Source organism: Bombus terrestris, chromosome 3, assembly GCF_910591885.1.
Source record: "Bombus terrestris chromosome 3, iyBomTerr1.2, whole genome shotgun sequence".
In the NCBI taxonomy this organism is placed as follows: Eukaryota; Metazoa; Arthropoda; class Insecta; order Hymenoptera; family Apidae; genus Bombus; species Bombus terrestris.
The window spans coordinates 11,640,891-11,668,855 of NC_063271.1; the positions used below are offsets into that span (position 1 = coordinate 11,640,891).

General features: G+C 36.2%; 1 long non-coding RNA gene across 1 annotated transcript in view; it reads left to right on the top strand.

Annotated features, from left to right (window-relative positions):
• The first annotated feature begins 573 nt into the window (after positions 1–573).
• The window catches only part of LOC125384712, an 89,749-nt gene continuing 62,357 nt past the window's right edge, over positions 574–27,965 (top strand). The window contains exon 1 of the long non-coding RNA XR_007223419.1: positions 574–1,425. This is a non-coding gene — a long non-coding RNA (uncharacterized LOC125384712). The remainder of the gene's footprint in view (positions 1,426–27,965) is intronic.

Sequence of the window (27,965 nt, forward strand, 5' to 3'; positions counted from 1 at the left end):
GGAGACAGGATGGGAAGCCTGTGTGCAACACAGTATCCACCCTGTGACTCCTTTTTCTACCTTTCCGCATCAAACGCCCTTTTTTAACGCGGATTTAACGAGGCGGCCAGTTCCGGTTATCTTTACCCGGAGCCCCCGGGAAGCCTTTAAAACCGGCAAGATGGCTGACGATACGTAGCGAGTGCACGCCCACGTGATCCTGCAGCCACCACTACCGCTTTTTCATCCCCTTTCCGGCGGCTAGCTGCGTCAGCCTCGTTGCACGGATCGACAACGAGGGGCAAGAAGTGGCCAGCTTTGCATAAGAGGGAAAACACTGGCGCCACTTTCTCGCCTTCCCTCGGCCTCACCCTTCTCCTCCAACCCCCGATGCACCGCCGACGTGACTTCGTTTAATGGCAAAACGATGTACCCTTGGATTGATTTCGAGACAAGATTGCGATTTTTCGAACGGGGATACTCGTTCTTGCGGATGATGGTTGGTAATGAGGTAGATTCGGTAAATTCTGAGGTGAGTTTGGAATGGGGTGATCGTAGGGGTAGGTAGGTTGTAGCGGTCAGTTAGGGGTGTTCTGTTGTGGCGAAGGGGTTGGAGCTGTGGTTCAGCGTATGGGAGAGTGTTGTGTTTATGGCATTGATACATTGCTCTGTTTTAATGACTCGTTTCTTGATGGATTGAGGCTTTGAGGGTGAATTTGTTTGGATGATTTCTTGTGGAAATAAGTGGTACGAGTGGTGCATATTTAATAGATCACGGAAAGTTTGAAATTCAGAAATTAATAATAATATCAATTATTGCCCAATGTCATTTTGTTGCAGCATGGAAAATTGATCAATTTTTAATTAATCAATTCAGGTTTCTTTTTCGGATGAGTAACAATTGCCTTAAACAGAACATTTAAATATTTGGCAAAAATTTAGAATAAATAATTCTCTTCCGAATATAATGCAGAACTTTGCGAATAATCTAAGAATCAAACGTCCCTAAATCATCTTCTCGAAATTGTCGATTTTTTAACAAAATACCTCGTAATAATCCATCGGGAAATAGACTTCGAATAATATCAGGACTCTGCAATCCGTTTGAATTCATCCGATACAATTCAATTCGTCCTCTGTTCAAAAATCGTTCGGTCGAGAAGCGACCCACTTTCGGCAGACAATGAAATGGTCCTGAAACAACCCTCTTCGGCAGAACGAATCACATCTGCGACCACAAAGATCCCAAACGAGAGTATTCCAAGCTGTAAGATCCTGTCGTGAATCAATAATTCTGCTAGTAAACGGTAACGAGCCATTAAGAGGTTGGTTCGCGAAAGGCACCGACGTTAATGACCCGTAAATAAATCCGTCGATCCACTGTCACGGCCATAAGGGTGGCAATGATGGGGATCCAAATGAAATTAAGGCTTGGCCAAAGGGTTGGTAAGTTCTGAGTCGATTTTAATCATTTCATTATCACGACGCGAATATACATTTTCGTTTCGAATGATATTCTTTATTTTATATTCGAAGGGAGGAGAATTCTTTATCATTATTTTTATTATTAAGGAAAAAAAGAAAATATATAAGAGAAATAAATATCAAATTTAGAATAAAGTGAAGGTATAAAGATTTCCTAACTTTTTGAAGTGCATAGTATGCAGTATTGTTTATCAATCTTTAAAAATCTGACTAATAGAAAATAGTAGTTTAATAAAAATGAAGGGTTGTTCAAATAATAATCCAACCAGATATAACAAATATTACTTCGACATCTATTCTGAAAAATTCTGGAAACTTCTTTTATCGCTCTAATCGAGAATAAAAGTCCCTATCAATGTAAAAGTTAGGCAATCTTTGTTGATATATTTCTAATAAGTAAACTTTGAATGTAAATCAACTATTTTTTGTATACTGAAAAAAACATTAAATTTAATTTCTTTACGACGCATACGCACACACAAAATTTCAAAATATTCATAAATTGATCCCTAAAAACTCAGAACCTCGGAAATTCGATTCTCCTTGGCCCTTCATCAAGAGGAAAATTCTATTTAAGCAAACACACGCAGAATGTCAAAACGAAAGGGTTTGAAAGGGTTGATCGCGTGCGTTCTGGAACGGTGTCAGTGGTTTCATTGTCGTGGCGTGGCGCTATCTCTCATAACCGGCTTGTTCTTACGGGTTTTCTCGGGGAGCTGGTCTATTGTCGACGACGATGCCGCGTCGACGTAGCTGCGCCGTTATTGACGAGGCGCTGTGACCTGTATTCGGTAACTGCGCGTCCCGACGCTCCTCGTCCCGACACTCGTCTCTCTCTGACACTCGTTCGACAAAGACGACCAGCTGCGACCGGTTACGAGCGTCGGAATTACGACGGACGATTCGATCGAGCGGCCTTGAACGGACCGCTACTCACCAACCCATGTACATCATTTCTTCAGCGGCCCTGAGATTGATTCTTCTAATACGCATACTACCAATACAAAATACTACACTAACTCATAATAGTATTGGAACATCTTTATGAATATATTGTTATAGTTAGAAATACCTTTTACGAGTAAATTATGTGTACGAAACATTTTGACATTTCATTAGCATCTTATAAGACACGATTATCATAGTTACATCGATAAAGTTTGAAACAATCTGAAAATGTATATAGAATTTTCGAAACATTTAGTACAAGCATAGCTATACTTCACACAGATTACAAAAGTATCGAAATTGTGAATTATTTATTATATTAATAAATCTCGATACTCGGTGAGATCGTAATATATTTGATATATTATATTATATTTAACACATGTTATGTAATATTTAACATTTATTTCATGTTTAAAGTGACTATTCGCGCTGTGTCCTAATTCTTTTTTTTATATATACATTTGCGATAAATATCTAGCAAATTTAGAAATTCAATTTGAGTCCAGTGACTAAAAAATCGTAAGTTGGAAATAAAATTTCTTTCGCTCTAAAACGCACAAATTTGTATCTCTGGAGCAAACGTCACGATTATACACCTTTGGAAAAGCACATGGGACGATTAACGGCAGAATGTAAAGAACCGCGTAAGCAGTTAAAAATCGCTAACCCTTGTGTTTTAGCGTGCAAACAACCCTTCGTCCAGGGGTTGTACTTCCAACCACTCAACGTGTATCTATAGCACACAGTCCTTTGCGAAACTCTGGTAAACGTTGTCCAACGTCTCTCGAAATCCTTTGTTAAAGAAAAGGCAAACACCTTTCCCTTAGAAAATACAAACTTCGTTTCTTGAAGAGGGTTTCTTCGAGAATTATTCAGCGGAAAATGTAGGCTGAAGTGAAGCACATAGTTCCTGTAATACGAATTTCTTAGCAGGTAATCAAAGTTGATGCATTTTTAAACGAGCCATCGTGGCTATATAGTATTTCATCGAATACAAAATTTATGTCGATCTCTGGGCTTGATTAACTCTTAAATTAGCAGTGTGTGTTTAGACCGACTCCTGCTCCTATTATCTGAAACTCCCTATCTTTAGGAATGTGTAAATTATTTAGGAAATTTGATCTATTTTCACCTATAATGAAATTTCATTGTTTCATTTTGTGGCTGAGCAATAATAAGAGATCTCTTACTTTGTTATTTTAGGTCTTCAAAGAAGGATTTAATCAAAGGAGGAGAAGGAAAAGATGATAGCAATGATATAACAAAATTAATCTGTTGATTCGTGAGCATTCTCGGAACAATTTCACTTTTTTTTGTATATTTGCTACGATTAAAATCTTCATATTTCTTCATTGAGTGTTTTGAAAGAGTTCTTTTATACGTCAAAAAATATTAAAATACATATTTAATGCTAACATATCAATTCTATTTATAAAGATGCTTAAAAAAACTGTTCCTTTTATATTGAAAATCTAACCATACCCACATTCATTATTCTTATATAAAAATCTACTATTATTGTCGTTCTAATATCATCCACTGTAGCTGCAGAAAATAGAATATCCTTTGATACAAACTTCGATACTTAGAGACCATCCCTTGGTATTATTTTACATGTTAAGTAATACAATAAGATTCGCACCCCTGAAGATTGCTCATAAAGGCAACTCTCTATAGACAATCCTCCCATCAAATTCACCCTTTAACAACGAAATCATCCTAAAAGCGTCCTTACCCAAACCCAACATGAAACTTCACTCCTTGAAAATATCAACGAGGAAAACCAGCCTTCTACCCTTCTTTCTCTAGCAGTTATCTTTAAATTTTTCGACCCTCAGGACACAGAAGGTTCGTTCACCCTGCCGTTAATAAAACGTGTTTTATCGCAAAACCGGTTATCTGCCGGTCTTACAGGACGAATTCCCTACGACGTGCTTTCATGGGGAGGAGGGTGGCACTGTCCCAGTTGGAAACGGAGTTACGATATATCCCGGTCACAATGCCGGTCTCCTGGAAAGTGGGGTTATTTGTCGGGGCACGAAAGCCCGCGGAAATAGTTTCCGCGTGGTTCAGACGTATTGATCTTCGCGTTTTCCGTAGCTTTTCTTTTTTCTCTTTCCCACGTTCGCTTCCGCGCGTCACATTCTTCGCGGCCGTCGCGTTTCCTGCCATTTTACTTTCCGATAGATCGTCGCCTACGAGAAGTTGGAAAAGAAGAAGTAGAAGAAGGAGAAGAAGAAGAAGAAGAAGAAGGGAAAGAAAAAGGACGAGAATCGAATTTCGTTGCGAGGAAGTTGGTGAGAAGGATGGAGAAAAATAGAGGGACAGGTCGTTTAAGCTATGTAAATGGAAAAATGGCGGGGCAAATCGCTTAAGCTATGCAAATGGAAAAATAGAAGAGCGAGTCGGTCGTTTTGTTAAAAGGCGGCGGGTTCTTTACGCGAGAAACCGGGGGAGAAAAGCCGGAAAGTCGCAACCGTACGTTTGTTCCTATGTCTTTTTTTTCTCCTTAATTCTTTAGCTCTATTTAATTCTGAGTTTTGTGGTCATTATCCGTTCCTAGGATCGATTTTTTCTCAGTAAGAGACTATCTGATCGAATTTCATCTTGTATGATGCATACAAAGTAGGAATATTTAGACAAATTTTAGTTAGACTTAAGTTGATGTTTAGGGTTGATTACAACATCGGTTTGTCCCTGTTTAATTCTGTTTGAGTTCTAGTTTGGTGGCCACCATCTGTTCGTGCAATCAATTTTTGGAGTTTTTCTCACTTGCGAAATGATTTTCTCTAATGAATTTATTACTCATGATATATATACATATAATGAACAGAAGCATTTTATTTTTTACATAAATTGGTGTAAATTGGTGTTTAAAATGTATTAGTACGCCAATTCGTTCTTCTTTAGTTTTATTTCATCCCTAGTACTATGATCACCTATCATTATCTGTTTGGTCAAAATCGCATATATTTTTGTTGAATTTGGTCCTGCAAGTTGAATAGAAATTTTCTTACAACATAAATTGCTGTTTAAAACTGATGTTTAAAATGCATGACTATGCCAATTTGTTCTTCTTTAATTTTATTTCATCCCTAGTACTATGATCACCTATCATTATTTGTTTGGTCAAAATCGCATATATTTTTGTTGAATTTGATCCTGCAGGTTGAATAGAAATTTTCTTGCAACCTAAATTGCTGTTTAAAACTGATTAGAAGGTCGGTCTATTAAGTTCGAGGCCTGGAACACGTAGAATTAATGCTAAACTGACGTATACTAAGTATAAGACGGATTTATTGCATAGTTGAAACTTAGTAACGTGTATTTAATATAAATTGAAGATAGGTTTGAGGTCTGTATATCCAAGATATCTAATGCGAGTCTAATTTCAGTTTAACCCAGATCCACCGGAACGATGTTCGAACTTTTGCAAGTATCATCGAACGAGTTGATGGTGTTTCTAAAGTTATCGCGAAAGGGTAGCGTCGTCAGAATGGATGAAACATCGATATCGCGTTTCAAAGTCGGAAAGGGGAATTATAGAACGACGTGTTTCCGTAACAAATTTCCTAATGTTTTCTTACCTAAAATTTCACACAGCGATGGAAAGCGTTTCAACTGTCGGAAGAAAGCTCATGCTCTCGTTAGGATAAATATTTGCACTTTCCAAGTTTGTACTTTCGATTGCATACTATTTCGTTGGAGAGAATGTTCGCTCTTTGCGAACGAAATAAGTTTCAGCATTGAATTAAACAATTTTTATACACATGGTTATATCGATTGTTGTTTTTGAATTCTTCTATATTTTCATTCTATCAATATATATTATATGTTTATCCATATACCGCATCCAAATTTGAATACAATTAAACTTTAATCCAAGATATCTTTATATAACAATTCTCCCCCTCCAAAATACAAGCATCAAATTTTTCCAATAATTTAATCTTCAAACGCATAATATGCATTGTCATTTGATAATACTTCTAGATATATCTCTTAATGCAGATATGCTATCAACTTTGAAACCGAATTCGTCATCACCAATGGAACAAAGCTTAGGTTCAATTTAATTTTTACTATATTTGGCTTTCGAAAAAATCAAAATTTTTATCGTTCTGCTAATAAAATTACAAGAAACTGGACTATGCTCAAACTTCGTTATGACGAAAGAAACGGAAAGTGTAGCTATGGCGCGGGAATGCCATTTTTGCTTGTTATTTAAGTCCAAACTCATCGCTTTTCCACCCCTTTTCGTCGACTATATTTATCTCTTTTCTCTGTTGAAATATCCAACGTGTTACGCTCTATTTAAGCGGAGATCCGCGTCGAGACGAGCGGAGCGGCGTGTAGCCGATTCGCTTGTGATAACCGTACGTGACTCGTGTGGCGTTTTTGCTAAACCACGCAAAGTCAGCTAGAAAGATCAGACAGGTAGTAAAACCACGTTAAAGAATCACCGTGTACATTTTGTTAAAGGAAAGAGCAGTCGTAAAAGGATTTTCCGCAGGTTACTATTGAACCAAAAATAATTGAGGAATCGTTTATATGCGTAGATTATGAAACATACGGATTTCGTTACAATATTTACTCTGTAAAATTTGTAAAATTAATGTCGTCTGAAGAGACAGATTTATGTCCTAAATTATACCCGTAGAATGACAGTTGTTTAACATCTTTACAAATTATTAACTATTATATTAATTATTATAATTATTAATTAAATAATAAACAAATTTAGTTCTGACAAAATTGGCCCGAAACTCTCGTCATTGAAGAAATATGACAAACACAAATTTCTTTCTAAAATCATCTTGGTCCTACAAGGATTAATCCAATTCAAAAAGTAATGATATTTGTATTACTCGAGAAATCCCCTACTCATAGACCCCGTGCTGGGAAAATATGAAAATCGGAACAGCAGTCAATCCAATGAACAAGGATATATCGTGCTTTAGCCCGAGGCATAGCACGTGGCTTGGATGAAACCGTGTGCTGGCAATATCGAACTGCAAGACTCAGGAGTTGTGGAAACCACGTTGGACTATTCCAAGACCATCTAACTCACAACTTCAAGATCCAGGAGTTGCAGAATCCATTCTGGATCACCTTAAACTTTGGGAGTCCAAACACTAAATCCTACGAATAGTAAGGAGTCGATCGAATTCATAGATCGTCAAATTCTAAAGTATTTAGTTAAATCCATAATATTATTAATTTAAAAATCTAAGAATCTCCACGAAGAATTCCTACACGAATTCAGGGAACGAATTCAGGAAAGTATATAGACACGACAAGAATAAGTGAACAAATAGTGGAAATAGGTATCAATGAAATTAATAATAACTGTCACTTAAGTTTTATTAATTCTATATCCTTATGATACACGTGTAGTTTACTAACAATTAATAAATAATTGAAATTAATATTTTAACACTTAACACTTTTATGTAAATGAATCCTGTTCAAGGAAAGTCCATTCGTACCTAATATTTTCACTGCCTGTCTGCTTATTTTTTCCCAACTGTCCTTTTTTACGAAGGTGTATATAATCATGAGTCTAGAACGTTAAATGCAAGGTTTTGGCTGTGGCACTAGAAACATGGTGGCGGTTTGGGGTCTGATCTTTAGAGATCTCTTGTGGTCTGATCTTTAGAGTGATTGAATCGAAGGTCCTTGAGCATTTGAAAGATTAATGGAAGTCTTACGAAATTTGGTATCCTATACCCTGAGGTAATCCTCTATGGGTTTTGTAGTTCCAGTCAGGTTCACCGTATTGGATTTGGACATTCTGTGGCTTTCGACTAATTTTACACGGGGCTCGCGAATTTGTGCTTGTCACACAGTTCGAGGATTTTGGAATTTGATACAATGCAAGATTATTCGGCGTGATTTCGATGTACTACAAATATTTCGATAAACGAAAAGATTGTATAATAATTAAATGTTAGATTCATGTGATTCTTTTCCTAAATGCAAAGAATTTCAGAAACCCTCAAAATTTATATTGCTAACGAATGGCAACTGCAATGTGATTATGTTATTCTTGATCTTCGTTTTATTTCGGAGTACAATCTGTTCGACTTTGATCGTATCACAAATTCAGGGAACGAATTTAGGCAAGTATATAGACAAGAATAAATGGACAAATAATGGAAATAGATGTCAATGAAATTAATAATAACAGTCACTTAAGTTTTATTAATTATATATCCTTATGATACATGTGTAGTTTACTTACAATTAATAAATAATTGAAATTAATATTTTAACATTTAACACTGTTATTCGTACCCAATATTTTCACTGCCTGTCTGCTTATTTTTTCCCAACTGTACATACTTTGTAAAAGAAACGTTTTTAGAACACGAACATACAACTAGACTATCGATACTTTTATGAAAACTATAAAAGCGTGTAAATATAGAGAATGCACATGATATGGAAAAATATACATAAAATATCCAAAATAAAGTGCTCGTTAGAATATTCAGTAGGTGAAATAAAATATAAATTTCACTTTTTTAGCTGCATCCATAAAGATATAAAACTGCATAAAAATATCCAATCTACATACATAACGCCATATAACCACCATCTCCGACGACAATCAAGAAACTGGTGATGTAATTGACTAGTCGATAATCGAGGTGATCGTTACATGGCCGCTTATTACAGTAATCGCGAGGGTACCGCAACAACGTGCCGTTAGAGCAGATCCGGTATCGGGACGGCTGACGAGTGGAGTTTGCCGCTTAAATGGAAGTTGGCTTAAGTTCTTAGCCGATCCTTGCCACTGGATATCGGCAAGTTCGCCTCGAGGTTTCACTCGAGGCACGCCTGGCAAACGACTCCCGCGCGGATTAACGCGCGGGGACCTCTTAATCCGCCATCGAGATACTGGCAGCCTCTTCTCCTGCCGACTCCTCGCTCCTTTCGTCGCTGTTTGTCTGCTTGTAATTAAAACAACCCTTAAATAATCGACCGGCCGCGAACCGAGGTTATACGCTGCGCTCCCTCGCCCTTCGTCGGTTTAGTGAACTCGACAGAATCGTGCTGAAAGTTTTGGAAACGATAAGGATGCTGGTTCGTCGACTTCCTTTTATCGACTTCAAAATTCTCTTTGGCATTTTTCTTCGGAGGTTTGTTGTTGTCTTGTTGTGTCGATGGCTTGATGTTTTTTATGTTGTTCCTAGAGAGGATTTTTACTGACGTTTGATGATGGTTCTCTGGTTTTATAGATGTGGTAATTTGATGGAAATGAGCGTTTTAGGAATGTACCTATATACGTAGCTGGGTATACTTCTATATAGAATATGTTTTTAGCGTTGTAAATGGTGAGGATGTTTGTAGGAATTTGGCGATGGCTTGTGGTAATGTGGAAGATAAGGAATTTGTATAATTGAAGTCGGAAATTTATAAAAATGATAATTTTACAACTACATCCAGATCGAATTAATAATAAATTAAAATGAAGTTTATCCGTTTCGACCAACCGATTGCTTTATTGCATTGAAGGATACTTTGATATAATTTGATTCGATTAATTTAATTTAATATTTAATAGTTCAATAACAGTAGATCCAAACTTGTCAATTGATACCTAAATTCCCGAGTAACTTGTTGACTTTCGTCTCGAAAATCGATAGAAAATAAATCTCATTCCCATCTCAGTAGCAGTTTCTTCTAATTAAATTCTAACGAATTTTCAGTTCAAAGAAGGAAGTCCCAAAATTCATCTGTAAAAACTATCTCTATCACGCAGGTTCGTTTGCTCAAGGCAAACGAAAGTAGCCAGCAGCTCTGACCAGAAAATTCCATTTGGGATTACTGAGTCAGTATGTTATCAGCTAAAAGAGCATAGAACAAAAACTGCTCTATTCTAGTGCACAATTTTACCTTATCATTTTCCAATATAGATTCACAGATTTTTGCATTTCGAAGTTTTATTTTAGATGAAGATAATATTCTTATTCGTGGCCACTCTCGTTCACAATTTCGAGTAGCTATCGTTATTTCCTACATTTTCGTTAAAAAGAAACTCAATTTTTTACTGAATTTTTCCTCTTTCATTTAACATAATTACCAAGCTGCGGATTTTTACGTACATCTATATTTTTGAAAATATTATTTAAAAAACAGGATCTTGGTAGAATATTCTCTACTAGATACCAAAGCATCATAGAAAATACTATACTTTGATCATTTTATTCATTTTATACGCCATGTACATGCAAGTTCTGCAATTTTGCGCTTTCAAATTTTCAATACGCGTATAAAAATCTGCAACCTGATAATAATAATTTGTCACTAAATTTTGATTATTTCATCTACAAAATTCTTTCAGCTTCGTTCGGTACAATTGTTTAAAAAAATTCAACGTCATCCAACTATAATCCTACTTTCCAGAAAAATTAAATATTCTATCACAGAGATAGGTTTTTCATCGATCCGTACGAGAATTTACACTACGTCGACGCCACGACTAGGAAAAACGCGAGAATTGCTCGGACGAAGATCTAGTTGGACACGAATTTCCAGCAATACAAGATCGAAGAGCTGTCGAACACGTGGCTGCAAACGAAGCGAGGCGTACAAGCGAATTCCGTGTCGCGTCGTCGCGTCGTCGGAAAGTTTATTCTCTTTGCCGAAGCGGACTTATTGCGAGCGAACTTGTCACCAGCTACAGCTGCAATTCCTTTTCTCTTTCTCACTCGATCAGCCTTCTCTTTTTCCCGTGCCGCGTGAACGGTATTTGTTATAGTGTCGCGGCGGTCGCGAAAGTATTCCTACCTGATCACGTCCGGTAGAGTCTTCGACGAGTTTCCGGGAGAAGTTTAATTAAAATCAAAGTCACGTGAAACGACGTTCCGGAAAGAGGAAATACGATTTGACTGTCGACGAACAAAGAGATTTATCATGTCTGTTTCGTTGGGAGAAAGGAGAAAGAAGGTTACTACGTGATGTGTCGAGGATGTGACAACTCGAGGAAGGATTATTAAATTTGTTTGTCTTGCTTTCAGAAGTAAAGTCACGTTAAAGATAATGATATAATTTCAGTTTGCTGAGGATTTTTTTAACATTTGAAAAGTAGTTCTTTAATTTTGGTCATTCTAGTATTACTTTTTAGTTCTTCTTGGTTTTGGTATTTCTTTCTTGTCGATTGTTATTACTCTTATTTCCATCGAACGTACGTCGTACGAATCCTCGTACTTTGCTGCTTTCAAGAATACTTGTTGAATATAACGAATGATTAATCTACGTCGATTCGATATTTTATTTCGATTAATTTTCTTCGATTTCGATATTTCAACCGTGCTACACGTTAATTTAATGAAAATACATCAACGTAGATACATTATCAATCGGAAAAATATAAGAGTATATTGAAATTCGAAATAGCTTTTAAAAGTTCATTGACTGTGAACTAGATAAAATTAAATATCAGATGCTATTTGGAGCGTAAAGTACGTTATGAATCAAACCTCGGCATCTTTACATTTCCTTCAGGACCAACAACGAAAAAGAAAAATCGCAACTTCCATTTCAAGTTAAATACAAGAAGACATCTCGAACTGAACTTGTCCAATCGCCGCGGAACAATCGGGCCTCTGCGATGAAAAGAGGCGTTCGCCAGAGGGGTAATTAATTTTTAGCCACGTTCAAAGGCAATCTCGCTCACGCGAAACAGCTTATGGCGGCGAGGAGCCGTTTTCCGGCCGGGGCTCCGAGAAATTCATCATCGCCAATGCGGAATAGATTAATGTCGCCTCTCGCGGCTATAGCGAGGAAGGGAGTAGCTTTCATCCTCGTCAATGCTGGAAACTTCCAGGCTCTGCCACTCAGCAAGTTAGGACCAGGCCGCTAAATTACTTCGAATCGAGTTGCTCTCAAAGGGGTCCCCGCCTCTTCCTCTTCGTCGTCCTTCTCCTTCGTCATACCTGACCTAACTGTCCTCCAGCCTGCGTCGTAATTCCACAGCCAGGGTTACCAACCGATCGAAATTGCGAGTCGCGATGCTTCTCGATTGAGTTAAACTGCGTAGCTTAAGAGGAGAAAAAAAGCGGAGACAGGGATTAGAGAGATTGTTGATGAAGGAAATTGGAAGATAAATTAGTTGCGAAGATTCAAGGTACGATCGAATACGACTGGTATCGAGGTTCAGAATTTCGAGCAGATATCTGAGAGAAGCGAATCTTGATGCTGGAAGGTTGCGTTTAAGGTCTTTGAGATCTTATCCTGGGATTTTCTAGCTTTTCTTTTCTTGCAACCTATACATGTCGGTTATAATATTCGAGATTCTTTTTCTCAGTGTTGTCTGAGATTTCTGGAAGATTCTGGCGAGGGTTCGAACTCCGATTGAAATTCTTACAATGTTAGTCGAACGTTCAAATTCAAATGTCATTTTTCGACTTTGCATACCTATGAATGACAAAGAAGAAACAAGATACTCAAAGAAGCAGATAACAGAAATTAATTCACCGATCAATTGTTAAAGAATTATTAAAGCATTTTTAAAAAGCATAAATTTATATCCTACACTGCAAAATATCATCCACATTTCTCACCTGATCATTTTAATAAAATTCTTCCATCAACAATTTCGAAAGAATCTCATCCCTGGTTCTCTTTTTCCGTGTAGAAGCAGGCAGGAACGTAAAAAGAGGAACGAAAGGGGGATTCCTACAAGTTCTAAAAAGATCGCGCGATAACACTTGGCGAGGAAAGGAAACTCGTCGTCGTGAGAGCGATCGGAGCCCTCGTTCCCTATTCCAGTAGCACGATCGCTTCGCCAGTTATTTGAGACGTTGGTTTCGGCGTGTACCCGGCATGGAAACCACGTTGCAGGCATTACTTTCGTCCGGGACGTCGGTCGACCCTATTCTCGAAGCAGGCTCGCGTGCTCGCGCCGCATTGTTCGCGACTTTCTCGCCGATCCACCCGCGTTTTCCGAGTTCTTGCCGTGGCCGATATCGCGGTAGAAATTACGAGGCGTACGCGATGCGTTCGCTGCCCTTCTTCGCGCGAAAAACGAGCCCGCTTTTCCAAATTAACGAGCGATTTTTGTATCATTGAAACAGATTCTTTTTTGTACACGCTACTGATACGTATTTAAAGATATTTATTTATGGTTTTTTTACTTTATTTTTATTCCGATAAAGTATACTTTCAATGATAAGATATTAATAAAAATTGGCAGGATATATTTTTATCAACATATATATGTATATTTCTTTATTTTAAGTAAGTTACCTTTGTTCGTTAAATATTATTTGACTCGGTACGTTATCTTATTCGTAACGTGGAGTAACGTATATCAGACAGTGTTGAAAATTTCAGGCTTGCAATTGAAATTGCTTAAGTTGTAATTTATCGACGAGGCTGGGCTCCTTTGAGGTCGGATGATTCAGGGTGGAATAAATTCGCGGAGATTTGTAGAGGTAGAAGAATTGAATGGCTAGAAGTTTAATTAATTAGGAGGTCGGTGTTACTTTAGAAGGCTATTGGCGAGGAAATGGGGGAATCTGAGGATGATTTATTTCTTGAGAAGAATAATGTGTTTGAAATTACGATGCTCCCTTTTCTTCTCAAGAAATTCGGTCACACATCCAACATTTATTTAATAAATGTTACATCTTCGTTTTCATTTATCCAATATCAAATATTCAAATTCTCTTCTTTTTATATTACATCAATTAATATAACAAGAATTGATAAAGTGTAAATTCTTCAGAGAAATTAAGAATTTACTGATAAAACGGACAAGCCTGGAAAAATTCTAGTCTTTCTCCGGCTTGATCCTCACTGGTGTATTGCTGGCGAGTGGTTAGAGGCGTGCATAAACAGAGGGGCTGCATCGATCTGGCCCCGTCGGCCATATCCGGAACGGGGGCATAATTCAACAACGGCCACAAGGGAATCCCCGTGGCGAAACTTCGAAAATCCGTGCAACCAGTTCGCATGCGAATTGGCCGGCAAACGTCGGCGTTAATCACCGTTCAGCTAGCCACGGATTAACGATATCCACCACTAACCCACATTCTTTATTTCCTCGCCTGTAGGACCGAAATATCTTTGCGGCAGAGTTTGTACGCGCCCCTAAATTCGTGGTTGCAAGCTTGAGGAATTCCTCGCGGGTCGATGGCTTTCGAGATCCTGAGGATCATCTTTGAAATTCTTTAGCGTAAGTGTCTCTTCGTTTAGCACTTTGACAGCGCAACAAAATGTCGAATAATTCGGAATAAACGGTTGAAGATTATTAAAAAGAGATTTTAATAGTTGATTATAAAATTGTATACTCTACAGTTAAGTGTCTTAACCTAAAAATACCAGTTGAGTGTTAAAGGATTTTGAAAGAAAATGCATTTTGCTTTCTAATCGCTGTATGAATGTAATGCTATATTACTTCAAACTCATCCATTACTTTCGGAAGATTTCTTAATCTTCTTACGATGATGTATAATTAGTACATATTTAATCTTCTAAAATTGAAATAATTAGCTTAGAGATTAAACCGTCGTCTGCAACCTTTCTAATAACACCATCTGCATACTGGCTCGTTTATGACCATGCAGTTTTCCTTAGGTTTCTGTATTCCAAAAAATCTTGAAAAATTCTTGAATACTCTTCCACGTTTCTAGAATATTATGCTATGGTATTTAGTGCTACGCGTTACCGTAATTCTCTCAAGCAAAGCAAAATTGAAACAAAAATATGAGAAAAATTAAAAATTATTTAAAATTATTGGTCGATGACGACCCAGTATTCAGATGGAGCGTTAATTTCAACTCATTGTCAAGAATTTATATTATTCCAATATTAATTTTTATCGACAAGATAAAATAAGATATTGACAGACATATTACGATCTAGGATAATTATCTTTCGTTTCAATTTAAAAGTAACATATATGTACGCTTCTCTCATTTCATTTAAAATATTAGTATTTCGAACATTTTTTCGAAATTACTAATAACAAAAGTTTCATAAACTACAAGATTTATAAGCCGGTCAGTTCGCGCACAAATAAACGAAAACTAAGCTCGTATAATCTCCGACGAACGAAGAGAATTATTGAGAAAAAAAGAGACAAGGGATTAGCTTAATTAAAGAGAAAGCGATCGACGAAGACCACCTAACTCGACGTCGTGCCGTTCGCCATGTTGTTGCCTATCCCTTTTTTAATTATCACCCTTTATCTGCTGCAATTCTTCCGCTAGCTTTTCCAAGCCATCGTAGCAGGCTACAAACACCAAATCTCCATTCTCAGTTTTCTCGACCTTATTCGCAGAGGATGATCCCTGCGAATAATAAATTGAATCTCGGTCTCATCCCTGGTTAGAGGGAGGAGAAGGGCACTTTCGGATGAATCTCTAACGAGCAGGCACTTCTGGAAACGAGGGAACGGGAGACGAACGGCTGAAAAGGTAGACGATTCACCGAGGAACAAAAAGAACCGGTGAAAAAATAGACAAATATCGATCGCTTTGTTACGGAATTTTTGAGCAAATAACACGGATAAATGTGGTACACCTGGAAGAGGGAATTTTAGAATTTAGTAAAATTGAATTAATATTCGATTGGCAATTAAGCACGAAGAAAAATGATCTGTGTAGAACGTAGGTGGTAGATTAATCAGAAGAAAAGCGAAAATTTATTGGCATCGAAAGGAGTTTTAACCGAAGTAATTTGGAAATTTGAAAAGAGGAGAATTTATTCCAAGTTTACGCTTGCAACTCCATTTAAATTTATACAATTCTTCTCAAATTTATTTAATTCGTTCGAATTTATATGATTCTGTGAAATGTTTCATTATATCTGTATAGAGAACTATTTGTTATTAATTTATTTGAGCGTATTTTATATCGAAATGAGATTCATTCACATATAGAATTATAATTTTCATAACGAAAATTGTTAACGTCGATTAATCTGTATGCTGTTATGAATAATCTAATGCGAAAGATTAATAGAAAAAAGAAGCAATAAACAAAGAATGGAATATTATTGTAGAAATTGTACTCTCTTAAAACACGATATCTTAAAATATATAAAACTTTTCAAAGATGAGAAAAAAGAAAAGAAAAGGTACCGAGGGACAGAAGGAGATTTCGTTATATAGTACTACGAAGAAAGGTATAAAAGCTAGAAGGTGGAAAAGGCAATAACTATAGGGGGAACGAGATACGACAGGTTTCGATTTAAACTCGACCAGCCTTCGTTCGATTAAATTGTGAGTTCCATTCAGGCCGTTCTCGCGATGTATTTCTACGGTGGTCGATAGCGTGGCGTCGATTCGGGTTTCTGCCGATTAAGCGGAAGCTGCGGACCGCTCGATTTCGAGACTACGTTTCCGCCGCGTCGAACTTCTTGTGCGGCACCGTACTAACCGATAACCGTGCTCAGAGCAAATTAAATTTACGTCCACGTACCTATATCGGGGACACCCTTTGTCCGCGAAATTTGAATATAAAACCGTGCACGTAATTCGAACCCAGCGTCGCAGGACCTACGAAGATGGAGTTTGGTGTCTTGGCACAATTGTATTTGCCATTTGCGAATTGGAAACGAGGGAATACTTTTGAAAGGAAATTTCATTGCGATCTCAATATTGGAACGATCGCGTTACATGATGAAATTTCTTTCAATAATCCTATTTGATTCTGATTTGAAGATGTGGTTTTTAGGTAACTTAATCCTTCGATTACCGGAGCTCAGATTATAATGCAATATGAGAAATTTGCTAATATTTATTTCTATTTATATGAAATAACATGGTTTCGAAATAGGTGTATGTGAAATATTTTTCTTTAGGATTTTGATGAAAGAATGTTACATTTTACCAAAAAAAAAGGGAAAACATTTGAAAAATAAACGAGAATCAAACATGGAACGCACAATTTGTTCGTATTATAAGTAGAATAAATAGAAGGTAGGATCTGTTGGTGCTTGTGAAAATTGGAGTTCTGAGTTTGGAATTGCTTTTAGTATCATAGATCTATGTTTTTTCAGAACGATATCGTACCATAAAAAATATATTAATCTGTACACGAGGTTAAATCTATATAATTATGTAGCAATAATTATTATTTTCAATTATTAATTAACTTTTACAGTTGAAAACATTTCTACGATCGTCACATCCAACTAATAATTTATTCATTAACTCACGTATCTCTTTATGAACCTAAATTCCCGATTATCCTCTGTTTTTGCGGCAACAAAGCGTCAATTAAAATTCGAATTGTATGAGGAAAGCGTTCTATAGCGACGGGGAAGTATAATACATTTCTCCTTCGACGTCCGAATTAATGGCCGCCGACGGTGAGATTAGCAAACCGGATCGGAATAAAAACGCGCGGCGAACGGCGTCGAACTGCTCCCGACATTATTACGACGCCGCGCCGGTATAAATGAAATTTTCCAGCGAAGTAATTTCACAGAACGACGAATTCTTTTGATTAATGGCAAACCGTTGCTCTGCCGCGACTCTCGCGATCTCGCGAAGACCTCGCCACGTTCAGAAAGGACACGTACTTACTTTGTAGTTACGGACGCGGAAAAACTCATTGAGGAAATTTAATAGGTTTTCCGCGAGCAGGCCAAAGAACCGTTTTACGCGTTCTGCTGCTGGAACGTTTTGTTAACTGTACGATCGCGTGAAACGAAAGAAAATGAGTAATGATTTTCGTTCTCTTTATTTTTCGAGAATTCCTCGGTTCTTGCGTTTCAGTTCTTTCAATCATTTGCTTGACAAGATGATTTAAGCGAGCTTGGAAATTAAATGGCAATAGGTGAGATATACCAATTTTCAGATTAGTATAGTTTTTCGAAGGATATAAATGTACATTATCGACCGAACATTTTTGATTACTTTTTTCATTGCCTCAATGCTGAATCTCCTGCTAAGTTTTGTTTTATTAATCTTTAACTAATTCCAGTGGCTAATGAAAATATTCAAACGCTTTTATATTATGTGTATTTATAGGAAACTTTTTAAAATTTTATTAACACTGTACTATCGTAGTTATAATAGTACAATTTGACACCAATCCGAAAATGTATGTAGAAGTTACAAGACGTTTATCGCAAACATACACTTAGTGAAAGATTAGTGTACAGCATGAATAGCAGTCATAAATATACAGTTAGTGCCAGAGATACAGAGACAACATTTTTCCTTACTAATATAATGAATAATCAATTGTTCAAATACTTTGTTCATTTTTATAAAGTTTATGTTTCCAATAAATATGCTGTAACTTCTGTATACATCTTCAGATCCATTTCAAGTTTTACTATTATAATCACGATATATTTGTCTCGTCACTGTTAATGAGGTTTCAAAACGATTCGATAGTATTTTTATTGCAATAAATTTTAATAAACGTTGTACGTATAATATATACATAACGTATGTTCATAACAAGGTTCTAAGAATGTTCGAATACTTTCGTGAGTCATTGTGAGTAATAAACGTATTTCTCTTTGATGAAATTGACTCAAAATCTCGAAACACGAAAAGAAATATGTTTCTATTATTAAGAATTTGCGAAAAAAAATTTAACGAATCGATTATTTGTCTTATCAAATCGATATTGACTTCGTAGAATCAAGGACTCGAGGGATAGACGTTCTCGCACGATCTCACTGGATATGAATACGTACCGAACAGCGAATAGATAGGGATCCTTCTCGGAGGAATTTAATATTTCATGGCGGAAGATTTGAGTTAATTCGACAGAGAAAAGGACGTCGGGAATACAAATTATTCTTGCAGTCGCATTCGAGTTCCGTGAGACTGTTCGCGATAAGATGTTCTATAGGCTCGCGTCGAATTTTTCTTTCGAAGAGAAAAAAGAAGAAGCACGACAAGAAAGTTTCTCGTTGCCCTTGGCTGTGTCTTTCAGAAAATTAGAATCGTTCTCATCCGACCCGTGGAAGGTTACCCTGCGTTACGTGTCTCTACCTCTCCGCGGCAATGAATAAATTTGCCTGAAAAAGTAACGAGCACAGTGAACCTGCGACACGATGCACCCTCCACTTTTCACCGAGAACACTCATCCCTGCGATTCGAGGCTGGAAATTGCAAGCAATTGCGGGACTCGTTGACGCACGACTCTGCTGATGGAATCTTCTCAAGGCGTTGGGATATTGGCAGGAGCTTGGTTAGAATCGGTAGTTGAAATTTAAATAGATAGCGATGCAATTACCGTGGAATTAGATGATGTTAGAAATGTTATAGAGTTTTCTTCTAGTTTCCTGTGATCCTTGTTTAAATCCTTCGCAATAGAATGCTTTTTGGATAGCGGGGAAACTTTTCTTATTAAGTTATTAATGATAAAAACACTTTTTCAAATGTTAAGTAAGACATTTCTCGTTTTATTTAATTATATTAGCTTTGTTTAATTCTTTCGAAATTAATAATTATATTAATAATTGATAATAAAAAAGGACATTTTTTTATGCTTTTGTAAAAAATGTCATAAGAATTCGAATGTGTTCGTTGCCTAATTATTAATTATTTGGCTTATCGTATCAACCAGCAAGCTAAAATTAAAAAGAATATTGATCTTATCCCGAATTGATACGAGTCTTGCTATTTTGATTCGCCAAATCCTAAAATAGGATTTTATAATTTGTGACGAAGATTAAGATATGACGAATAGAAACTGAACATTCATCGATCATGAGGTATCAGGAGTACCATCAATAATATCTTTCACCAAGCCATCTAATACTAAATTTCAATTTCGTTTATGAATATACCCAGAAGATTTATTGGAAACGCTACGAATTAGCTAAAATCAACACGTACTAGTCGATAACTCACCAGCCATTGATTGCATGATTAACATATAGTACAAATATTCCCATATCGAATATATGTACAATTTTCAGTGTAAATCACGGCAAGTGCCTTCATACTACCAGCAATCCCAAATGATATATTCACCCTCTGCTGCAGGTAAATCACCGATCCATCCGTCATATAACAAATTATTTACATACTATTATCATACATGAAAATTTCCAACTAACCATTTACTCCTTTTCAATTCTACTTATCGTCGATCCCATCCCAAATGAGAGTCGGCCTGTTAACCTATCAAGAGATGAAAGGTTGCATTCACATGACATTTAATCTGCAACATCTTTCAAACAATTGGAATTTTAATCATTACTAAATTTTATTTCCAGCCACTAGATCACGGACTTTTGCAGATACATTTGCAAGGAACGTGGCATTTTTCGAAGTTAAAACACACGTATTTTTTAATTTAACAGGTCCTTTTCATTTTCGATAATGCGATATTGCAATCCTTCAGTTTGACCTTAAATTGGAATTAAATCAGAAAATCAATAAAAATCTATTTATCATACATTTCTTACGTGGTCTTTGTCTGTAAGCTGCTTTATTTATGTGTTTCAAAAATGTTTACGCAATTTTTAAGGATAATTAAAACTGTTTGAACCAGACAGCTGGTTCCTGGTAGCCGCAAGCAACGAGAAGAGGCCAAGGTGTGACAGAGCGTGAACCAGTTGCCTTGGCGTTTCTTTCGTGCTCAAAGAGAGCCAATTACTTGCCGAACGATCCCGGAATCACACGGACAGACCAATGGATGGCGCTTCTGTTAGCCAGGGTCGGGTACTGCAATGCAGCTTTCACCCCCTCTTTCCTTCTCTTTCTCGCAACCAGCCAGCTGCTTCTCTCGTCACCCTTCGCGACACCCTCCGTTCCCGTTTCTCCTCTCACTCTATCTCTTTTTCTCTTTCTCTCTTTCTCTTTTGTACACACGTCTCTCACCTCCTCGAGCTCGCACTTCCATTTTACGTGATTCGCCCTCTACGCCACGTCTATTTTCCCTTCGCTTTCGCGCACCGTTTTCCTCTTCAAATGTCACCTCGCGAACGATTAACTTTTGCGCTGCACCCACTCACCCCGTTCTCGCGTCTAGCCTACCCCCTTTTTCACGGCCGTTTGATTGGAGCCAGCTCTTGACCACCAAAGGGTGGTCCATTAACCACTCACCCCGCTAGCCTTCCGTGTTACCTGTCGTTTTTCCCGATTTTTCCAGAGCTGACTTTTCTTTCGAACGTTGGTTGCCGGTTGCATCATGGAACGAAATACATAGAGAAAATTTTGTTAGGCTATTCGTGGCTTCTAACAATGCGCAGAAAATGTCTTGCATGTAAAATGTATTAGACATATCAGTGGTGTTTTTTCAAGTTGTTAAATTTTGAATTTCGTCGATAAATTTTGTTGTTAGAAGTGGAAGCCAGAGTTTAATATGTAGCTTGAAGTCGAAACTATTTATGTTTATAACATGAATTTTTAATAGAGACGAGAAACCAAATTGCTTTTCAAGTATATAACTGTTGTTTCAGATTATTCTTATCGACAATAGTATGCTTGTTTTTCATTATCATAAATACCGATGAAACGCAATATCGACATCAGGAATCTCCTCTAAACCATCAAGTCTAAATCGAAGCTCTGGCAGAGAGCAAACAATGCTATCCAATAGGTTCCAGCCTCATACATCGAAGTTCAATTTAACTTTGAAACTCGGAGCTTCCAAGTTTCTTCGATCACTTATCGAGAATTTACAATACCGCGACATCCGATAATAGGAACCTATGTATTTCGGAAATCTGTTCAACTTTAATTCCACTGAACTCAATTATCTTCCATACAAGAAATAAACAATTCTGTTGCTTGAAGATAAAACGCTTAGTTATGGTTTCAATTATTTTGAACAAAATTTATTATAATATTATTATATTACATATTATATTATATACTATTACATTACATATGTACATAGTTAAAATAACGAAAAAATTCTACTAAAATTCTACTAAAATTAATAAATATATCCTCATCTCATTTGTTTGATTTCAGCATATTATACTATCGATAAATTTCTTAAAATAAAATTTAACCACATGATCTATTCATTTTGTAGGAGAATGATAAATATTTCTTTTATTCGTTAACTTGCCACTAGTCTATATCATAACTAGACTGCAGATCTTTGTACAATTCTGAGAAAGTTAAAAATACAAAAATACGCAGAATGCACGTGATATGCAAAAACGTGGAAACATATAAAGTACAGCGGGTTTTATAATATTTAAAAAATAAATTACATTTTTATCTAGGTCCTTTGCTTGTATCCATGAAACTATAAATTTACATAAAACTCCGTGAAGTATAATAATGGCATTTATTCACTTTTACTAAAAATTATGCAGCATGTTTGAATACTTATAAACGTAGTTTGCGTATTCGACAGTATAAAGTCGGAGACGTATAAGAATTACGCAAGCGAGTTCATCGCGCAAATCGTCTTCCTCTGACATCCACTTTATTCATCGTCAAGCAGGGTTCACGTTTCGAGATGGTCTCTCACAGGGAAACGAAGCGCCGCCAATGAATGGCCAGTGACGAACGACCTCGTAAAGAAGATGGATCGAGACTGACAGGAATAGATACGCGGCCAATTATCTTCAGGCCGCTTCAGGTGCGCATCTCGCGAAAACAATGAATCAAACGACCTACTGTCGCCTAGTTATTTGTGTTTTACGAGGGTGTCGTTCATTCTCTCTTTATCAAATTCTACTTTCTTTAGAGCATGTAAAAATTTCTGAAATTGGTAGTGTTGCAATATATTTAACAATATGTTGGTAGTTCTAAAACATGTATTTATAAATATACTGCGAATATTATAATTATTATCTGCAGAATGTTCTACATACGAATCATTGTATTATATATAATTAACCATAAAAGTATCTAGCCGGATTAAGTATTTAGTATACTTTATCGAAATAAAGCAGTGGAAAGAAAGTCTGAAGGAAATGAATGTTTGACAAATATTTATCATCGCAGTGCTGTTCCAATAAGTTGAAAATAAAGTACAGTGAAAAATGATATTTTAGGAACTACTGCTGAGTAGATAAAATAAAATATTCATCGTAGAATCGTATTCATCGTAGATTTTAGACAGAATCCGAAATAGAAACTAGAATTGTGAAAGAAACTATTTTAGAAGAAATATTTAAGTATAAATTCGTCTATTCTTTGGGTCAGATAATACGAGCTTCCTTTCTATCTATGTTTCAGTTAAGATTATAACAATTTTTAGACGATATTATTTAGTTAACTAATCAACGATCAAATACCAAACAGAAACGAATACCGAAAGTTTCTAGCAACTATTACTATTACCGCCAATAACTAATTACTATTACTGAATTAATTGTCAAAAATAAAAAAATTATCAAAATTATCAAAATTCGATTAGAATGAAAGAGTCATCTTCAAATAGAAATTTATCGGTCTGTCTGGACTTTGAATTCACAATTTCTCCATATCCATGATTCAAAAGTAAAAGATATAATCAAGAGGAAGAAAAAAAGAGGAGAAGGGCTGTTCAATATTTTAGAAGACGACGCAGAGGGATGGCAGAGCGTGTTTATTGAAATCGCAGGATCAGCCGAACGCAGGGTATGAATTTTAAGCGGACGCGGGCGTTTTCTGCGTGTCACCTCGATCAGCCGTAGAGCATCGTTCAATTACGCACGTCCATCGGAGGGGACATTCGATCCGCATGGTCGACCGGTTTCCAATGTTGAAACTCCTATTCTGCCAGTCGCGATTTCGCGCCGCGATATATTTTTCAATACACGGTTAAGCGTGGCCAGGAACGTTCGAGAATCGTTGCAGCGAGTTTCAATATCTATCGCATGAACGTCTTTTATCCGAACCTGTTACGCCATTCATAAAAATTATTCCCTTTAGTTTGACGTTATTTGATTTATGCCTGATGCCTTCAAACGATACGATGTTTCAGATTAGATAACAGAGGCATACTTTATCATATAGATATTGATGTTTGTTTTAACGGCGTTTTCTACGATATACTAGAATTTGTAGAAAAATTCTTGATATAGCGAGTAAACTAAAAAAAGGAAGATAAGTAAGAAATTGATGTTGGGAAAGAGAGTGAAATTTCTTGATAGTTCTAAATTAAAGTAATCGTAACAACGCCAAGTCATTGTTTACACAATTAATTTCACATTAATTTTCTTAATTAATTATCATCTTCATAAATTTCTTATTAATTTCTCATTAACCTCTTAGGTAGAGTTGAATTTTGTGCGGGGCTGTTTCTCTGTACGACAGAGTTTGACGCGAATTACGCGTAGACGATACAACACTGCAATGTGTGACAGATAATGATATTCTCTACGCAAGCACATTGGACTGAAGTTTTTTGATAATTAAATTATAATTTTTCTTAATGATATGATGCATATACTTTAGCTTTAATAATGTACTTTAATAATTAATAATACAATTGAGTGTGATATATTTTAAAGCACGTCGCATGGACCCACGGCACAAATTTCATACGCATAGCGCGATGGTGTTTTTCAAATAGCTCTTTGTTTTCTATTTTGAACAGACATTTTGAGGTTAAAGATTCTAAAAAATGAAAATGGATACGGATCGGCATGTTAAGAAGAGCATCTAATAAAGGTATATCTATTTTAATGGAAAACAACAATTGATATTTGACACTGGCGTATCGAAAACAAAGACTATATATTCTGCCTGTATATTGTTAACACTGTTATAAAATGTTGCAAGGACAAGAAAAGTGTGAAGTAAGACAAATGAAAAAGATTATGTAGTTCAAACGGTGTGCGAGCCACTATAGTGGCGCGTCGTAATATAAGGTTACATCCGCGAAAGTTACTATAGTGGTGCACCGTATCTAAGAGGTTAATCAGTCTCAAATTGACGCTTAGAATTATTTTATCAGTTTTATATACCATTAGCAAATTGTAAATTGCGAAATGCACGTAATATGAAAAAATATATAAAGTATTCAAAATATAGTGCCTCTTAAGTACAATAGTTAGTAGGTAGACTTCTTAATTATACTGTGGAAAATATGAATTTGCATAAAAATCAGCAGTCTAATCATTAGCTTAATTTATTCTAAGATATTATAACACTAATATAAAGACGATTTCGTGTTATTCAATTCTTCTTGCATAAAAATTCCGCAATTCACTAACGCTTACTATGAGAGAATCTTACGGTAGATCTCTCTAAATCTTCAAGGGTAGCTCACCCTCGAATGAGCAACAATGACAGGAGAATAAAATCGGCGCGACAGGGGTCTGTTACCGAAGAAATGGAAGGATCGTCAGGGGTGTGCCTTAATATGAAGAGATCCATTTTAAATTCATCCACGTCACGATGATTACACCGATTCAAGGGCCTTCCCTTCGCCAATCGCATTTAGGCTATCGAGCAGGGTGGATGTAGACTCCCTTCTGTCGTTCTATCTTATCAGTGTAACAAGTCACCAATCAATTGCTGTCTTGTGCTTGAAATTTCGCTGATTCGTCATCGGTCGTTTTAGAAATTTCTTAAATATATCACTCTCCTTTGAACCTGCTTACTATAATGTTAGTATGAGTCATGTATTTTTGTCGGAATTTCTGTAACATGGTCCTGATGAACTGATTGATTATACGTTTGGTTCTTAGAATACGTTTGATTATACGAAAATAGATTTGGGGATATCAACACTACAGCTTGTTATGAGAGCAAGAGATGATGTTTCAAAACGGAGAATCTGAACAAAGAATGAAGCTGCTTATTCCTTTGTTTCTCTTCTTTTATCTCATAGATATATGGAGAGTTGTTTGTTATATCAATCTCTGGTATTCTATTAGTTTTTTTTTATATTTCATAGCATGATATTATGAGAAACACGAGTATTTACACACACAACATACAGTTAAAGGATTAAGTGATCAAACAAATTTTTAAACTGTTTAAAAGCCTAATTTCTCTCAGTGATTAAAAAAGCTAATGAATTCTTCCAACGTCTACTCGTTATTCCATTCTTTGTTGTTACACCATCACAAACGTTCTCGTGTTTTTCGAAAGAAACCATCTTGCATGTTCTCAGATTTCCGCGAGGTCCTCGATCCGATGTCCGGCAATGGCCATTATCATTCAAGTGGTTGTTTCTCGCGCGAAGATTATCGTGAATTAATTTGGGAAAACAGCAAAGCACGATGACGCACACGTTAGACGACGAAGAAAGGAATTTTCTCATTTCCGTTCCGCATCACCAGTAACTCGACGAGTGTACGAGCTTCGACGCGACAGCCTTCGCGCGTAAATTTTTTGGTTTAACTGGCAGCGATTTTACGCGGTCGAACTTGAAGAAACCGTGTTTCAACGATGCGTCGGGGTCGATGACCGCCATGACGAAATTTTCACGCGAGAAATCCACGAAAAACGTTACTTTCACTCGGTTTATCTTGATGAATTTTTGTCAAATTTTTCTTTAAAAATGTTTATCGAAACAGAATATCAACAGAACAGAACTTCCACGTGTAAGTAACAAACAAACAGCGAGAATAAAAAAAAGAGTTATAGTCGTCTTTGTATCCTGAAGAGTCTTAATATCTTTCGCGCTCTTGCATGTGTGTGACTGCACGTATCTGTATGCGTGTATCTATGCAACTATCATTATATTCCAACAATTTTCATAAACTTATAGTTTAAGATTATTTTGAGAAATTATTTTATCAGTAACTATTAGGAATTATTTTATCAGTGAAATTTTTATATCAGGTCATTATTGAAAAAGTAGAAATTATTTTCATTGGAAAATAAAATTATTTACACGTTTTGAATTTATAAAGGAATATAAGTGTTAGAAGAATTTTTAATGCGCTTGGAGGTTTTTGAACTACTTCGATAGACTTTTAGTTAATACAAGCAGCAGTAACTTCCAAGATTACATGGAAATGAGAACCAGAAGAACAGGCGTAATCGTTTTCGAAATGAAGAACAAATCTCAGCGCGAATGAAATCCATTTTAATGAGAATGGCAGGTCCCTTGAATATTAACCTTTTAACTGGGACGTTCCTTAATCAGAAACTCCTTTGGATATAGAGTTGGAAATTGACGAAGGCAAATTAATTGTAGCTATTCTAATTTTAGTCCTTAGTAACATAAATGTGAAACGATATATTCTTAATTCAAATGAAATAATTAAGAGAGATTTTTGGATAAATAAATTATTATTTTATATTGTTACCTTTCTTTATCTAGTTATTACCACTGATTCTAAATTTTAATCGACATACATGGTACGTTCAGATCAGTGGAAACTTACTACCATTGTTCCATAATAAAAAAAATAATTCAATTTTAATTTAAACCATTCTTCCTGTTCATTAAAAATATTCTTGTTTCTCTTCGTCGTTTATTTTATATTTTGTTACCTAGAGCATACATTATTTCATCTTATACGTTGTACTTCTAAAGGAATTAAACTCAGCTTATAAATTCAACAATTGCAACTCTATCATTCGAATTGAAAAATTTCTTGAAACAATTCCAAAATCTCACTGGAACATTTTTAAGCAATCCCATTGCATATTTGTTGTGTTTTTCCGCATGGTACGATGTAATAAACAAAACAAAAGATTGAATTGAGAG